We start from the raw sequence: 18,196 nt of genomic DNA, 5'->3' as shown, positions 1-18,196 counted from the left end.
CAGCGCCTTTCACTTGATAGGCCAAGGCCTTCTTCGTCCTTCATTCCAACAGAGAATTGCTGACGAGCAAAGGACTTTAAAGCCAAACTGATTTATTCCCGGACTAATGGAATGGCAGGTGTTTGAAGTACACTTATGATAACCAAATGATAAGAGCAAAACTAATGCTTTCAATAAAGATATATCCTTTATTATTTACTCACATCTATAATCATTATATATTCTTCATTATATGATCACTTTTGCTTGCTGTACTGTGTGAAAGGTTAGGGTCGCAAACACCTTTCCGAGGACGTGGTTGGGAAGAGATAACTGTTAAGACTAAACAGTGAGTAAGGGTGAACAGTGAATGGAGACATCAACACCAGCTGCAACGTGATGTTCATGTGACATTTGCACACATGTACGTAAATTGCACTCACATACACACACATAGTCAAACAAGTTCAGTGTGTGTTCAACAGCCCCCACCCTTTAGGTTGGACACACCTATGTAGTAGCTTTCCCAATAAATGAGGAGGTGAAGGGGGAGATCGTTAGGGTTACGTGCCGAGAACTGAAACCGAACGCTTTTCCTCGTTCCCTCCTGGTACCAGAATCGAGTCTCCTGTCTCCTCCTTTTGGTTATTCCCGAGTGTCAAATTGGACCAACCTAACAATTTGTGTCCCACATGACATCCTTGCACGTTGCTCCTGCACCACAACAATCCACCCCCAAATTGGAAAGTTTGAAATGGCAGCAATAAACAGGGGGAGGAAAACAAAAAAGAATGGGAAAACAAAAATTGAAAGAGTTGCTATCCGGCCAAGTGGCACCGGTGCTGCTGCACAGATGAAGGTGCCAAAGCCTGTCAAACACAAGGCACCCGCCCAATCCAGTGGCTGAGGGTAGACCTGACTGCCACTCATCCAAACCTACAGAGGAGAGACACAAAAAGGACCAACAATCACCACTGTGTACTGTAGAGGTGTACGCATTCCTAAAAATGTCCAATGCGGCACAAACTGGCTTTGAAGTGACCTGAACAGCACAAATAAATGGTCGTTTGTCAACTTTTTCAATTATAGGGGTGTATTTGGCTGAGGATAAGCGCTAGCATTTTTAATAATTTTTCGACGAAGAGGCATTAATTCACCAAACCATATACGATTAAACGAGATGTTCTTCCCTATGTTACTTCTATTGCACCATATAGATCACTTTAAACATAGTTGTAAATGGAAAACGGAACAAACTGAAGACAAACACACACACACTGATGTGTCGGCCCGGAGCCAGACCCCCACGCCTTCTCCCAGGGACCAGGGGCGCGCCGAGGCGTTCCCGGGCGTCAGCTGAAGGATCCAGTGGGCCGACACCAAAGAGGCGAGAATCAAAAGGTTTCTTAATCAATCCGCAGCTAAGAGGACACACCAGAAGTTTCAAAGTGCTTGAAGCCGAGATCGTTCGAAGTCCAAAAATAAACTAAGTCCAGAGGCCAAGGTGCAGGCTGGTCACAAACGAGTTTATTCAATCAAACTCGGAGAGGTACAGATGTGCACATCGGAAGAGCTCTCAAAAACTCCCCGGAACATACACAGGTTTTATAGCGATATGAGGGCAACCCCTCTAGCGATATGAGGGGCAACCCCTCTCTTTCCATTGGTTAGTTTCCAAGATCGTTTGTTAACTTAATGGTGTCATATTGCGTTGTGTATTCTGATTGGCTGTGGCTTTTCTTGTTATGTAGATTTTAATGGTATCTATAATTATTCCATAACTTACTTTGTAGATTATAATGGTAACACAGTTGTTCTGTTTATTAAAATATAATAGGAGCCCCTACTGGGCCTTTTTATGATTGCTTATGGTTTTTACCATGTCTGTGTGGCTGCCTAGTATTGATCCTTCCTGAGTAGACAATGACCGTTTTTTTTGTTTGCTGATCTCAGCAATAGCTTGTCGGGGTGATCTACCTGTTTTCGCCATGTTTTGCTTATCTTGTGCAGATGGTGCCTGTAGATTTCCTCAGATGACGGACAACTTGTTTTTCTTTAAGGACGGGTACTATGCTTTGCTAGGTTCTGTTTTTTTCTTAACAATGACCTTTTAGGGGCGACCATCCTGTTTTGCTCTTGACAACCATACTTATTTTCCACTTGCTTCGTAGGAAAATGCAAGGTTTGCATTCTTCACTCACACCGTTTAACATAGGACGCATATTCTTATGTCCTTGCACTTCACCTTTTGCTAAGTAAGCCGTTGGTGAAATGATATAGCAATGCATTGAGTGTTTTGTCCGAATGAAACCTATTAGAAGAGATCAAAAGCGGGTAGCTAATACAATTCGTTAATATACCATTAGCTCCTGGGTTCTGCACTTGCTTGACATTAATTCCCCTGTTTGACAACCGTATGCCCGTTTTTTCTCTATCAGCTATGGGTTATTAACGTGGTTTAACACAGTATTAATATAAAACACACACACACACACAAAAGACTATTAATGGAGGGGCATCGAGCAATGGTTGTTTGAGATAACGCCAAACAAACATTAACCGAATACATTTGCATCACATACCTCTTCATAAATATCCAAAAGACCTGCCAAAACAATGACATTTTTCAAGTGAGTTGTGACCTAAGCTATGAATCTTTTCTGGAGATGAAAAAAAATGTGTTTGCAGGCGGTGTACAGTTCTTCCAGTTCTGGAATGAAGCAGTGAGCTAGTATTGATGAAAATGCAAAGTGCAAATGACTGGTTGAGACCCCCCCCCCCCCTCCCATCACTAGTTTGTCCCACTCCAAAAGGCGTAAGGATGATTTCCTTCTTACATTTGTAAGAGAACGTGGTAAGAATTTCGGACTAGTTATGTAAAGCTTGCACATAACCAGAAAAGAGAGCTTAGTGACCAGCCATCTCTGCGACCCGCGTCCTAGACGCATCATTTTCCTGCGGGACGCACAGTTCCAAATAATGTGCGATTTTGGAACGCAAGGAAATTTCTCAATCAAAACAAAAAAATATTTTTTTTCCAGCAATGATCGCAGTTTGACAATCGCCGCCATTGTTGTTTTGATCTCACGTTAAGTAATCTTGTGTGACGAGATTTCTGTTCTCGCGAGACGAGATTGGCGAGATCGGCAGACGATTGCCAAGATGAAACAAGTGTTGCGAACACGTGTTGTGAAAGTTTATTGCGGAGATATCGCAGAGGAAGCAGCTAAAGTTGGATAGTTTTTTTGCGATAAATTGACTTTGAGAAAGCCTTGCATCTGCCATGTTCCGTTTTTGGCACCAGGTGGCAGGTGTTTCATTTCTGCCGCCTGCACACCTGCTGCCTATTTGGTCCGTGATTGCACCTGCTATATCTAAGCGCTCCGGCGGTCGACTCATCGCCGGTGTATTGCATGTGTTGGGAAACAATGTCTTGTATCCTCATTTTTGTAATGATGTGATGTGTTCTTTATTTTGAACGGATCTGGCAAGCCAAGACACTACGCCATATCCGGTCTGTACTCGGCGCGAAATATTTTTCTTTTCTTATTCCTGTTCAGTAGCGATGAGAGGCGGCTGCTCTCTGTGCAGACGGCAAATCAAACATGCCACGTGTGTGAACTAAACGAGTAAATTCATCTCTCGTCGTTATTCTCCCAAATACATCCGGAAGAAGCGCACACCTCAACAGCATGCCATGCCACTCCTGTTGCCCATGATCGTAAATATCAATCGAGACCATTCGTTGTTAGTTGTATTTTCGCCATCCCAAGGGAATCATTATATTAGCACGCGTGAACTAGTATTTGTATTAAACATATCTTCCTTGCCGTTTTTTGCAAGCGTTTTCTGTTGTCGCGTTTTCCTTATTTCCTGGTTCTCGTTTTTTACCAGCGCTTTCTGTTGTTAATTTGGCGGGGGTTTTGTTTGTAATAAACATTTTTGTTTTGACGAAGTCCTTGTCGGTGTCTGCTCTTTCTGGGATCCACTTATTCTCGTTTGCTCTGTTACGTACGAAGCAATTCCTTTTCCTGCTTCGTGCGTAACGTGACAGAATCATTGGAAGCAGAGTAGAGAGAAGAATTTATTAACTCAAAAACTGAACCATGGGATGAAATAATAATAATACATTTTATTTAGAACCGCCTTTCATGCCACCCAAGGACACTGTACAGACAATACAATGTAAAAATAAATAAGAGAAATATTGTATAAAAACAGGACATAAAATCACAAGACAGAGGAAATGAATTATGTGTTGTAGACAGTCCTGAACAGGTGTGTTTTTAGATGGGACTTGAAAGTGGAGAGAGGTTTGTTTGTTTGATTATTGAGCATATATAGTACACACAATAACAGATTGACAAGTCAAACAAAAATTATGGAAGGAAAATTAAAAAGTAAGTAAAAGAAAGAGGGCGGCCCGGTAGTCCAGTGGTTAGCACGTCGGCTTCACAGTGCAGAGGTACCGGGTTCGATTCCAGCTCCGGCCTCCCTGTGTGGAGATTGCATGTTTTCCCCGGGCCTGCGTGGGTTTTCTCCGGGTGCTCCGGTTTCCTCCCACATTCCAAAAAAAACATGCATGGCAGGCTGATTGAACACGCTAAATTGTCCCTAGGTGTGAGTGTGAGTGCGCATGGATGTTCGTCTCTGTGTGCCCTGCGATCGGCTGGCAACCAATTCAGGGTGTCCCCCGCCTACTGCCCGAAGACGGCTGGAATAGGCTCCAGTACCCCCCGCGACCCTAGTGAGGATTAAGCGGTTCGGAAAATGAATGAATCAATAGGAGTCAATGTGTGACTGTTGGGACAGTTTTTTTTCATCTTCCGAACCGCTTGATCCTCACTAGGGTCGCGGGGCTGTCGGGATAGTATGTCGTAGAATTAAAAAAATAAAATAAAAGTATACTTATCTCTTGAAAATGTATTCACTTTTTTTCCTGTGTTTAATGAATGCATTTTTTAAGATCTTCAATTTGTAAAAAAAACTAGAGCTGTCAAACAATTAAAATATTTAATCTAATTAAAAATGCAATTGTCATAATTAACACAAATGAACTAAAAAATTAATCGTGATTACTCACATTATTTTATCGTTTCTGAATTTCCTTTTACATTTTTTGTCCTATTTTTCCCCATTTTAATGCTCTCATCTCAAAACTACTGATATACTCTAAAATGGTTCAATGAATTTGTTGTTTACGATGATACTAGTGCAGCGTGTTATACCGGAGACAAATTCCTTGTGTGTTCTACATACTTGGCCAATAAAGATGATTCTGATTCTGATCAACTTGGAATCATGAATCAGTTTTCTATGTGCCAAATGCAAATATTTACTGAAATAATTTCAATTTTACATGAACATTTTTCACTTGGAGCAGTTGTTCACACATAATCTCTCATACAATATTACTTTCCATCAACAACAGTGAAAAAAATATTTTGTCACACAACAGCTGCTTTAACAGTTTTTTTAATGAAATCAAAACAAAGCAATATAACATTATAAAGTGCACATCTAAGGTAAACTAGTACTCAGCCTATAGTGGATTTAAACCATAGTTGCATACTTCGTTTTTCTCAAGTTTGCTTTTAAGACAGCAGTCTGTTTCTGTATGTTTGTTGGAGAATAACGAGACCCTGGACACCAGTGTTCGTTATGTGTCGCTGTATTCAAAACTGCCGTGTCCATATAAATAGAGCGGGTGGAGCTTCTCTGTGTTCGTCTGACAGTGACGGTTCAGCGGTGCAGTGGTAGCGACCTAGCGAAAATAAAACGTCTCCAGTGTTGTCATCGAACCAAGTGCAGTGGTCCGAAATGAGGTAGACACAAAAACCGTAGAGAGACTTCCGCGAAAGAAGTACCAACATAATCAACATAGCCTGACTTTGTTAGGGGGAGTGAAACCCCCCTCTTTCAAAATGGTTTGGCCCGACCTAGCGTTTTATTTTCGCTACGTCGCTACCACAGCACCGCTGAACCGTCAATGTCAGACGAACACAGAGAAGCTCCACCCGCTCTATTTATATGGACACGGAACGCTGTAACCTTCCACACAAAATAGTTCCAAACAAGTAACAATCGCGTCAGTGGCATACACCGTATACCTGTATGATACACAGAGAGAGAAGAACAGGTAACTTTGATCTTGTCAGTGGAGCAATCTGGCAACTTTTCAAAAGTAAACTTTGCATTCATAAACTCTTTAAGTATCCGTTTTCGGTGTCTCGCGCTGCCATGGCTGGCAAGACATGGGCGTGGACTTCTGCAGCGCGCTTGTTGTTTTGTTCTGGTGTATTTATAGAGCAACGTAACATCCGCTTGTGACGTGTCCCACGTTAATCTCGCGAGAAAAATGTAATCCCGTTAAAATTCATTTAAATTAATGCCAATAAAAACGCGCTAAACTGACAGCTCTAAAAAAACATATATTATTTTTGTCACGAATGAAGGGTTCTGATCTAATGCATAGCGATGATGTACATATCATACAAACAGCTCTTACCTAGATTTCTTCTGGTCTTCCTATATTCAAATCCACCCCCATTGAAGTGGGAGTAACAAAGGATATTTGGTGGACTGTACAACAAACAGCATAGAGCTGAGGCACTCCACTCGACGTGAGGCAGAGTCGCTACTTTTCGGATCGCTACTTTTCGGATCGACGATCTACTTTTCGATCGACTAACCTCACGGGATCTACCCTTACCGACGTGCGCGCGCACACGCACGCACGCACACGCACACACACACACACACACACACGCCATGATGAGAAACAGCCTGAAACTGAGGCATGCGAAGCACTTCTGCAGCCTGTTAACTATCGTAGCTCACAAGTACCATTTTAAAGTGCTTCCCTGGACAAACCTAGATTCCTATTCTTTGCCCGTGCCCTCTGTGAATTGTACACGAAGCAAACTGAATGAGAAGAATGACGATAAAAGATAGAGCGCAACAGCTCTTATCACAAGCTGCAATTGCAGACTGCTAACAACTTCCGGTGATGTAATCAGGCGCCACCGTAAATTCAAGATTTACCTGCTTTATTTTATTTTTTAAATATTTATTTTGTCAAAATGAGACTGATAGGATGATTAGGGTGCAGCATACATGACACAAAAAAATATATTACTAACATGTACAAAGACACACAAATGGTTGTTTGTTTTTTTTTCTCCTCGACACTCTTCAGATCTACTCCGGACCTGTCTTAGATCTACCGGTAGATCAGGATCTACCTAATGAGCAGCCCTGTGCTAGATAGTAGTCAAGAGGACAAATAGTCGGTGTGGACGGGTACGATGGAAATGTGCTACGTACAAATAGAAAAAATTTGAGGCCAGTCATTTTTACTCTCGGACAAGGTGATCAAATAATACAGATGTGTAATCTACAAACAGATGCCTAACACCCCAAATTGCTTTTTTTGGTCCAGATGGAGAAAGGTCTTGTCCATCAGAGATGGTTCAAGGAGAACATTTGCTTCTAAAGGGGTTAGGAATTCCTCGATGAGGCCACCAGGCGAGAGGCCCTTCTGCCTTGGCAGAGAAAAAAGTATCCAAAGTGGAATTCCTACACCTTGGTTCTTAAAATGTTTACAGGTGATATTGTCCATCCATTTTCTGATCCGCTTCTCCTCACAAAGGTTGCGGAGGGTGCTGGAGCCTATCCCAGCTGTCTTTGAGCAGTAGGCGAGGAACACCCTGAACCGGTTGTCAGCCAATCGCAGGGCACACAGAGACGAACAAGCATCCACACTCACACTCATACCTAGGGACAATTTAGAGTGTCCAATCAGCCTGCCATACATGTTTTTGGAATGTGGGAGAAAACCCATGCAGACTTGGTGGGGAACATGCAAACTCCACACAGGAAGTCTGGAGCTGGAATTGAACCTGATACCTCTGAACTGTGAGGTCGACGTGCACACCATTGGTATTGTATTCAATGAAATTAAAACACACTGAACTTGTATTTGAGTATTTAATGCAACAAATAGTAAGTAGCAGAGGTGGGCTAGTTGCAAAAGTGTGTCATTCCTCAAAGGCCTGGGCACCTGTTCAACATCGTCAGTCCGTCATTATTTCAAGCCAAACCAAACTGTAATCATCAGTCAGTGACATTTTTTTTTCCCCATCCATGTACGTTGAAATACTAACTCCTTCTGTGAGATATAACACTTGTATTTAGTGCCCCATCATCTTCTACTCTTGGGAAAGATGTAAAATTATATTTATACATTTTAAAGGAGTGATCTGCATTGCTTATTTTTCCAATTTGAAACAGTTCTTAGTATCAAATGTATCAAAACCCATGCATCAAGGACTAATATGGCATTTTGTTTGGTGGCTGGCCAGTAGGCGCCAGACGATCACCACCAAGAAGACCTTAGAAAAATTCCACTCAAAATGAAAAAAAAAATGTATATATATAAAAAATGTATATGTATATATATATATATATATATTAGTGTATCTGTCTATGTAGTCTACTGTATCTATTTTATATCTCTATGTATTTGATACATATTATAACAATTTTAGATAAGCAGAATACATCGATCACTAATGATAAGAAATGTTTCCTTCATCTGCGCGTCTGATTTTGTACGGAGCCCCTAAGGGGACATGGAAGGAAAAAAAAAACTTTGCGAGATCTCGCAAAGTAATGCGAGATCTCGCAAAGAAAGATTGCGAGATCTCGCAAAGAAAGACTGCGAGATCTCACAATACTTTATTTATTTTTAATGGTCGTTGACGTGCTTCCGGGTCATCGTACGTGCTTCCGGGTCATCGTACGTGTAAGCGCACACAACAGTTATGGAGCGTGTTCAACCGTTCGTGAATTTAATAGAATTTTACTTTGAAATTGGCTTGAAATACAAAGACATTAAATCTGTTCTTGATGTTAAGTACGGTTTCCAAATAAGTGAAAGACATTTGAAGCGAGTGCTGAACCAAAGAGGACTATTTCGTCGGAAAACGTTCGATGACTGGTGACTACACGATGTTCTAGGCACAAGACTGGAGACGTTTCGTATTTTTCTGTGGTCGCTACCACTGAGTCGCTGAACACCCAACGTGCCTCAATGCATCGTCACTGCCAGAAGCGAACTGCAGGGAAGCTCCACCCCCTTTATTTATATACACCCCATAACACGGTATCCCTCCACACAAAATAGCACCAAACATTAAGCAATAATACCAGTGGCATACATTGTCACCCAACAAGGACGTTCGTCTGGTCCTGAAAGAGTTGGATCCGAGAGGAGTGTCGTTAAGGCAAGCAAGACGTCTGAGACGGCGAAACTACTCCTCCAAAGGGCCATATTTTATATGGCACATTGACTCCTATGACAAAATGAAACCATTTGGAATTTGTATCAATGGACCTATTGATGGTTTTTCAAGGAAAATAATGTGGCTCAATGCCGACATAACAAGTAGTGACCCGAAGTTGATTGGAGGTTACTACATCAACGTTGTGCACCGTTTGGGGGGGTTGTCCTCGTATCGTTCGAGCTGATCTTGGGACTTAAAATGGTCACGTTAAAGGCTTCCAGCGTTTCCTGGTGCCAATACCACCAGGCAGCACTCTTGACAGTTACTTGGATGGAGCCAGCACCGCCAATCAAAGAATTGAATATTGGTGGCGGTTTCTTCGCAGCCAGTGCATGGAGTTCTGGTTATCCCTCTTCACAGACCTCAGAGACAATGTCTTCTTTGATGGTGGATTTCTGGACAAAAACATACAACTACAATTTTGTTGCATGGGACCTATTCAGGTGAGTTCATACATTCTGGTAGACTCATTAATTAAATGTGTATTTTTGTATGTGAGAGTGAGTTAATGGGAAAGTGGACAGGAACACCCAAGAAGATAATGGTGTGTGGTGAAGGTGAAGGAAAAGTGGGGAGTGGTGAGATCTGGTACATATGAGAGGGGAGGAGTGAGACAAAAAAGCAGCTTCATGCTAAAATTTCTTGCTCATAATAGCTTATATGACTGTGCAACTCTTATTTAATCTGTCTGTATATTATTTTCAACAGGATGAGTTGGATGACACGGCCCTAGTTTGGAACAGCCATCTCATCAGGCCCTCAAAGAACATGAATGTCCCCAGTGGTCGGCCCAACGTGATGTATACGTTACCTGAACTTTATGGTACAAGGGACTTCCTCTCCCCAGTTGACAATGAACAAGTTCAACTGTGCAAATGCCAGTGTGTCTTTCGTTTGACCATGCCTTGTGATCCAGATGTATTTGCATTGTGTGCTTTTTTAATGGCCCAGTATGATCTAATGCCACCAAAAGACCCATTTCAGGCTGTGAACTTGTATTTACACCTCAGAGAGCCCCTCACCGCTACTCTTTAAGATAAGATAAGAAAACCTTTATTAGTCTCGCAATGGAGAAATTCCCAATTCACAGCAGCAAATTTATGAAGGGAAGAATATAAAATATACAAAATATAGGAGCTGCCTGTAAAGGCAGCCACTCTCGCGGCGCCATTTTGAAGTCAAAATAACACAACACATAGGACAGACAGCCGTGCAATCTTCACCAATTTTCTGCATACACTTTATAAATTACAGCCATCTATGTATTGCTTGGTGTTTGGACCAAACTATATTACGGCTCCTCAACTGGTGTGAGAGGTAACATTTACTGAAGCCTGAATTTGACCATTGTCATTTCTTTGATCACTTCACCTTCAAAGGATAATTGAAACACTTTTGATGACAAATAATATATAGCCATCATAATTAAAAGCATTGTTTATCTGCTGTTTTTCTACCTGTATATGGACAACATATTTGATCTACAATATAAAATGTTTGTCAAAGCATTATTGGTGTAAATAAACATTCTTTCTTGGTTGCTGACTTTATACACAAATACTTAATCAACGTGGATGCTGAGGAGTATTCCTGCATAATTGTACATCATCCCAATAGAATTTTCACCTGCCTATAAATGATGACTACGTAATCATCACTCCTCACTTTCGTCAGCAGGTGGTTTGTTGTGTTTAAAAAAACTGTTAAGAATGATTTGGAACAAATTTTATTCACATTGACAAATTCTTACAAACATCAATCTCAACATTTTAAATGGAATATAAAACTTCAGACCTTTGGGTAAAACTGAAAACTCCCATCTTGCCTGAAACCATCATGAGAATAAGTGGTAAGTATATTTGCCCATTTGCTCTTCAGTCATTAGAGAAATTACTGCCATGTCAACCTGCAAAGATAAATTGTGAGAATGAATACTTGAAATTTTGACTTAATAACTTTTAACAAATGTAACATGAGTGATGGTACAGAGCAGTCATTATTTGTATTCAATATCACATAATATAATAATAATAATACATCAGGAAGCAGCAGCACATTTACTTACTGTGATGTCTTTTTTAAATTGTGTGACATAAAGTCATTATTGTAAGAACTAAGAACATCAACAGTAGAGGTAGAGTAGATAGAAATGCTAGCTTCACTTTCCCCGCCAAGTTAGTTTCTCACTGTATTTGGAGGTCTGCATGACCAATTACTACTACGATGACTACTACTACGATTAATAATAATAATAGAATTTATGTAATGCTTTTCTTACTTCTCAAAAGAATCAAACGGTTTGCACTACAGTAGCGTATTTACAAAACAGAAAATTAACAGTAGGGAAAGTGACCGTGTCGGAGCCAGCGTCCATTTTGCTCTTGTTACGCTTATTATGTTAGTGTATGGCTGTATGCCCACCTTGTCTCTTTTCATGCGTGTAATGTCCACCTGAGTGACTTTTCTTGATCGCAAGAAGTGTTCCAAGTCCTCCTCCATGATTCTCTCCTCCCCCGAGGTAGTGTTGACTCTCAAATGAGCCGCGCACGTGATTCTCTCCTCCTCCGAGGTCGTGTAGTCTCTCAAATTAGCTGTGCACGACAGTCAACATTCGCCAAACTGACCCGGAAGTAGATCAACGCGCATGAAAAGATTGCGAGATCTCGCATTACTTTGCGAGATCTCGCAATCTTTCTTTGCGAGATCTCACGATGTTTTTTTTTCCCTTCCATGTCTCCTTAGGGGCTCCGTAGATTTTGTGACTTTTCCAGTATGGAGGGTTGAGGGGGCTAGGGGGGAGGTCTTCACCAGCAGACTCTTGTTACAAGTTGGACAACATCTGCAGTACATATTTTCAAGCCATTTGAGCATTTATTCCAAATCCCTGATATCAAACATGAGTGTGTTACACTAGTTCGATATCTTTCAGCACATGTTCGACACTCAGCCACACTAGTGACACACTTTGTCGAACTAGTTGCACAGAAATCCTCACTAGCCACTCATTGTTGGCAACTAGTGCCACTTTTGTCCAACTAGTGCTGACAAAATTCTAACTAGTGACTCCTGGAAGCACACAAGCAGAAGGAACTTCCCAGCTAGTCAGCTTTTTTTATGCCCGAGTGGCACACTAGACCAAACTAGTGAGGTTCAAAGTCTTACTAGTTTACTAGTAAGGTTTAAAAAGTGTTAACATGTTAACTAGTGAAACATGGATTGTTCTAACATGTTAACTAGTGGCCTATGATTTCCTGCACTAGTTAACTAGTGGGAGCTGAAATATCCACTAGTTAACGAGTGGAGGGTAAAACATTGATAGTGCACTAGTTTAAGACCGTTAAAGCCTTGATATCCAACTAGTGAGTCCAAAAATGTTACTTACTCACCAGTGATGCCCCATATATCCACTAGTGCATCATTTTGACTTCACTAGTCAAACTAGTGAAGTCAAAATGTTGCACTAGTGGAACTAGTGGATGTCACCCTACTCACTAGTCAACTAGTTAAATGGTCGTTTGATTTAACTAGTGATGGCAAAATGTTCACTTGCACAACATGGGAAACACTAATGGCTCACTGGTCACACTAGTACGCTAAATGCTAATCAGGAGGCAGGACAGTGCCAGAAGTGAACACCTCCTATTGGCTCCATGATAAGAGCTCCACCCAGCAAAAAAGTAACCCTTTAAACCCTGATGCTGAGCTTTCACAATTATTTACCACCATTTGCGTAATATCTACAGTATACAGAAGGAATCAAGCAATTTTTACCAGTCAATGTATCTGTAGGTGATGTTTATTTATTATGTACACAGAGATTAAGAGTAATGGTACAGCTCTGCAGTATCTTTCCACTTTTATATATGTATGCTAAATAAAATTAATAGGGGGCCGTATAATGCGCATAATGAAGATGAATGAATGAATGAATAATGCAACAGTTCTGCAACTCCCTAAATAATGATGTGAATTTTCAGTTGTTGCTAAATCAGTTAGGATGCTATAATTTGTGGTGTAGATGCGAATTTAGGAGAGCAGGACAATATATCGCATTGCAATTGGAGCAGCAGCTTAGTTGATGATGTCCCCAAACCGGCTCATCTATTATATTTGTCGTGCAATACAACGAAAATGAGCACAATTGAAAAACAAAGGCTTCTTATATTTTAAAATAAAATAATCACATGTTTACCGTTCTGGGGTTTCTACAATCATGAATGAAGGCATGATTTACAGCAGGTTGACAGCAGTGTGATCGAGCAAATTAGATGGAGTAAAATTTGATTGGGGCTTCACTGATTTATTTCATACAATTCATATCGAAAACACAGTTGAAAAATATTTGATTGTTAAAATATTTAAATACAAGAACCATATCAAGAAATTAACAAAACATACAGTTTTTGTAATGAGGAGAAAAGTCTAAAAACATATCACAAATGACAAATGTTGTGCCTCCTGATCACCCTCCAGCTCCCGTTAGAAACATAGTGCTGCTGAAGGTGTGCCGGCAGAATGGTTGTGATGCAGGAGGTGCTGTGGACTCTCCCAGAAATAGTATAGGTCTCCCAGGACCTAGTTTAGTTTAGTTGGAGATCCAGTAAAACACAGTGCAAATGTTACATTATTTATAATGCACAGTTACAGTCTTGTGAATATTAAAAAATGTACTTCATGTAATGCAGGCAGCGAATAATTCAAACGAACTAAGGCAGCAAACAGTAAGAGCAAAATCGTGTTCCAAACATTAACTTTAACTATTTTTTAAATGTCTGTTGAGGTGTGCGCTTCTTCCAGATGTATTTGGGAGAATAACGACGAGAGATGAATTTACTCGTTTAGTTCAAACAAGTGGCATGTTTTATTTGCCGTCTGCACAGAGAGCAGCCGCTTCTCATCGCTACTGAACAGGAAGAAGAAAAAAAAGTATTTCGCGGCGAGTACAGACCGGATATGGCGTAGTGTCTTGGCTTGCCAGATCCGTTCAAAATAAAGAACGCATCACATCATTACAAAAATGAGGATACAAGACATTGTTTCCCAACACCCCCACTTATACTCAGTTTGCTGTAATGTCAACAAAATTAAATGCACCAAAATAGAAAACAATGTGGACCCTCTCACACATTTCAGATTCCAAAAACAATAGGTGCAACCTCAATCAGCTTTGACTTGGTGGCTGGCTTCGTCATAATGTCAGCAACCATAGCTTCAGTAGGACAGTACAGCAAATTTATTTTACCCTCATTAACTGTGGACCTGATAAAGTGGTAATTTATGTCCACATGCTTACACCTCTGTCTATGAACAGGATTTTTAGCAAAGGCAATTGTCCCCTGGTTGTCCTCGTACACCGTTGTTTTTGTGTATTGGTAGTTGTCAATAGCCTCTAGCAACTGTTCTAGATACAGGCACTCTTGTATTGTTGAAGCTAGAGCCATATATTTAATTTAAGGATATCATCATAATTGCAGTGGCCTAATATCTCGTGCCTTTTCTGAATGTTGTGACATGTATTTTTTAATTTGTCATTAGGCTCATTCTCAGTATGCAAATAATACAACTTGCCATACACATGAATATCATATTTTGTACCTCCTTTTGTAATCCATCTTTGCCTTCTTTGAATACAACTGTAGCTCCGCTGGTGGTCGCCTTCTTCACGGAGAAAATATCTTGGGGATATGAAGGAATGTATAGAGCATCCCTCAGCGTCGTTTTGTGTCTCAGTCCTTTGCTGTCTATCAGAGAAACCTCAGCATTCCCCCTCCTCTGTGCGACCCCGCTGCATCGCGTGCCGTCCGCCAGCTCCACACTGTGTTTTTTGGCCTGAACGTGCTGTTGAAATCCTTAAACATGGTCACGTCTGTGATGATGTGAGAAGTGGCCCCTGTGTCCACCATCAGCCCTCTCTCCAGGATGTCGGCGTCCAACCGCTCTCTGCACCCGGTGTCGCTGTGTTGGATTTATTATTTTTTAGTAATCATACATTCGCGTATTATTCGATTGTCAATTTATGCTCGGAAAGAAGAATGCTTCTGCCTGTCATGATAGTTTGATTTTGCTTGCAAAGAAGAACGCTTATGCTTGCAATCATTAGTTGGCTTTGCCTGCAATGAAGAACGCTTATGCTTTCAATAAAGATATATCCTTTATTATTTACTCACATCTATAATCATTATATATTCTTCATTATATGCTCACTTTTGCTTGCTGTACTGTGTGAAATGTTAGGGTCGCAACCACCTTTCCGAGGACGTGGTTGGGAAGAGATAACTGTTAAGACTAAACAGTGAGCAAGGGTGAACAGTGAATGGAGACATCAACACCAGCTGCAACGTGATGTTTATGTGACATTTGCACACATGTACATAAATTGCACTCACATACACACACATAGTCAAACAAGTTCAGTGTGTGTTCAACAGCCCCCACCCTTTAGGTTGGACACACCTATGTAGTAGCTTTCCCAATAAATGAGGAGGTGAAGGGGAAGATCGTTAGGGTTACGTGCCGAGAACTGAAACCGAACGCTTCTCCTCGTTCCCTCCTGGTACCAGAATCGAGTCTCCTGTCTCCTCCTTTTGGTTATTCCTGAGTGTCAATTTGGACCAACATGACATTTTTGGGGGCTCGTCCGGGATCGCAACATACCTGACGCCTCCAGACGCTGAGTCGACAGCCAGGAAGACCGTGGCCACGGTCAAAGACACCCTTTCTGGGACTGGGTTTCGGCTCCTCGTCTGGGGGCTGAGGGTTGAAGCGAATCCCAGAGGAGAGAGGACTACTCTTGGTGGTAAGTAGGGCGGCGGTGTCCTGTACGTACTTAAACTCCGCATCAACACTCTAGGTGAGTGTTTGCGCGCCGGGTTTGTAAAGACGGAGGTCAGGGTGGTCTTTAAACCTGTTTTTAATTGAAACCCTCTCAGAACAGGTATTCGGATGTCGCAAACTGCAACATCCGAATACCTAGACTACACCTGGTTCGAGAACCTATTTGAGCCTGAGAGGTGTTTGTTGGGAAGGAACTCTTTCAACGGTGATTGAGTGTTTGCGCGCCGGCAAAAAAAGGATGTGGTCTTTTTAAGCCGCAAAGCCCTGAGCCATACTAGTCCCTATCAGGCATACAGACCGGCAAGTCTCATTGTCACGTCGCGTGCTCGCCAGCAGGTGGCGGGTTTTTCCCTCCGCCTGTTCGGCACACCTGCCCGTTATTTCGGGCTGATTACCTGCCTTTATTAGGCGACTCCGGCAGTCACCTCACTGCCGGAGAATTCCTTACCGTGCCATTGCTCTCTATTTGCTATTCTCGTCGTTCGACTATTTCTCGCTGCCCTATTGCCTTACGGCCTCAATCTTCGCGTACTTCTTATTGTGATCAGATTGTTATCTCGGTAGTTCCTCGCCCTTTATCGTTTCGCGAGCGTTTTCGGTTGTCTTCCTTATTTTTTCCTGGTCCTTATTTGACCAGCGTTTTCTGTTACCGTTTTCCCTGTTCGGGCTCCTTTTGTTCTTTATTAAAACCCCTTTGTTCTCACAAGATCTTTTCGTTGTCTGCTTCTCCGGGGATCCACCTCGTTTTTTCTGTTGTGCACGAGGCGATTTCTCATCGCCTCGGGCTCAACGTGACAGAATTCTCCGGCCACCATGGATCCCGCAGACGCCGAAAAGATCTTGTCCGCTCTTGCTCGACAAGAGCGGCAAATGAGTCAGCACAGCCAAGCCCTTACGGAACTCAACGGCGCGGTCTCCATGCTGGCCCATCGGTTCGATGATCTCGAACCTCGCCTTATTCGGGTGGAGGAACGAAGACCACCTTCCGGGCTTCGTCCTACCACCCCGGAGGCTCCCTCTTCGTACCCTACTATGTCGAGGGAGCCCTCGCTTCCACATCCCCCTCGTTACGGGGGTGAGCACGGGCAGTGTGGACACTTCCTACACAATTGCTCGCTAATATTTGACCAACAGCCGTCCGCCTACGCTACTGACGCCGCCAAGGTGGCTTATGTCATGAGTCTTTTAACAGGTCCGGCAGCGTCGTGGGCTATCGCGACCAGTGACGCTAAACCGAATCTCCGCACCTCCTATCCTGACTTCGTGGCAGCCTTCCGTCGAGTGTTCCACCATCCCGTGCGGGGCAGAGAGGCGGAGGGTCGGCTGCTCGCCCTGCAGCAGGAAGGGCGGTCGGTCGCTGACTACTCCATCAAGTTCCGGATCCTGGCCGCGCAGAGCGGGTACGCCGATCGGGCCCTGTGTGGACTGTTTCGCCGTGGTCTGAACTCACTACTCAAGGACGAGCTGGCGACCCGCGACCACAGCACCGATTTGGAGGAGCTGATCGACCTCGCCCTCCTTATGGACAATCGCCTGAGGGAGCGAGGCCGGGAGCGTGGAGGTGATCGGTATCCGTCCCGCCGCACCACGTACCGTGAGGAACATCGTGGGTTCGGTGATCACTCCCGGGGCCGGGAGACAGCAACCACGGACGAGCCGATGCAGCTGGGCGGCAAGGACGGTGGTGCGGAGGAAGGAAGGCGCCGTCATCGCGACCATGCTGCAACAAACGGCGCCCAACCATCCCCCCGCGCCGCATCCAGCTATCCGGGATCGTTTTTCCACGCTCCTCCCGAGTACTGTGAGTCACGGCCCCGCGCGTCGCCCCCCGAGCCTAGGCGAGTAGACAAGCGACCAGGACACCCCAATAGACTCGAGCTCGAGGCGGAGGTATTCGGCGGTTCCCGGTCAAGACGGGTTCGGGCCCTGGTGGATTCGGGAGCAGATGACTGTTTAATGGACACTAATCTCGCGTCCGAACTGGGGTGCTTTTTAGAGGAGTTGGTTGTGGCGAAGCGGGTGCGTGATCTGGATGG

The 18,196-nt window shown here is 43.0% G+C and overlaps 1 long non-coding RNA gene across 1 annotated transcript; it reads left to right on the top strand.

The window, feature by feature from the left end:
• Positions 1-392: 392 nt before the first annotated feature.
• Positions 393-15,888, top strand: LOC127594611 (uncharacterized). The gene is made up of 2 exons (XR_007960846.1): positions 393-541; positions 15,831-15,888. It is a non-coding gene; the product is annotated as an uncharacterized LOC127594611 (long non-coding RNA).
• The last annotated feature ends 2,308 nt before the right edge of the window (positions 15,889-18,196 follow it).

The sequence above is a fragment of the Hippocampus zosterae genome, unplaced genomic scaffold (genome assembly GCF_025434085.1).
Source record: "Hippocampus zosterae strain Florida unplaced genomic scaffold, ASM2543408v3 HiC_scaffold_22, whole genome shotgun sequence".
NCBI classification, from domain to species: domain Eukaryota; kingdom Metazoa; phylum Chordata; class Actinopteri; order Syngnathiformes; family Syngnathidae; genus Hippocampus; species Hippocampus zosterae.
The sequence above is the reverse complement of the archived record's forward strand: the minus strand, read 5'-3'. Positions and strand labels throughout refer to the sequence as shown.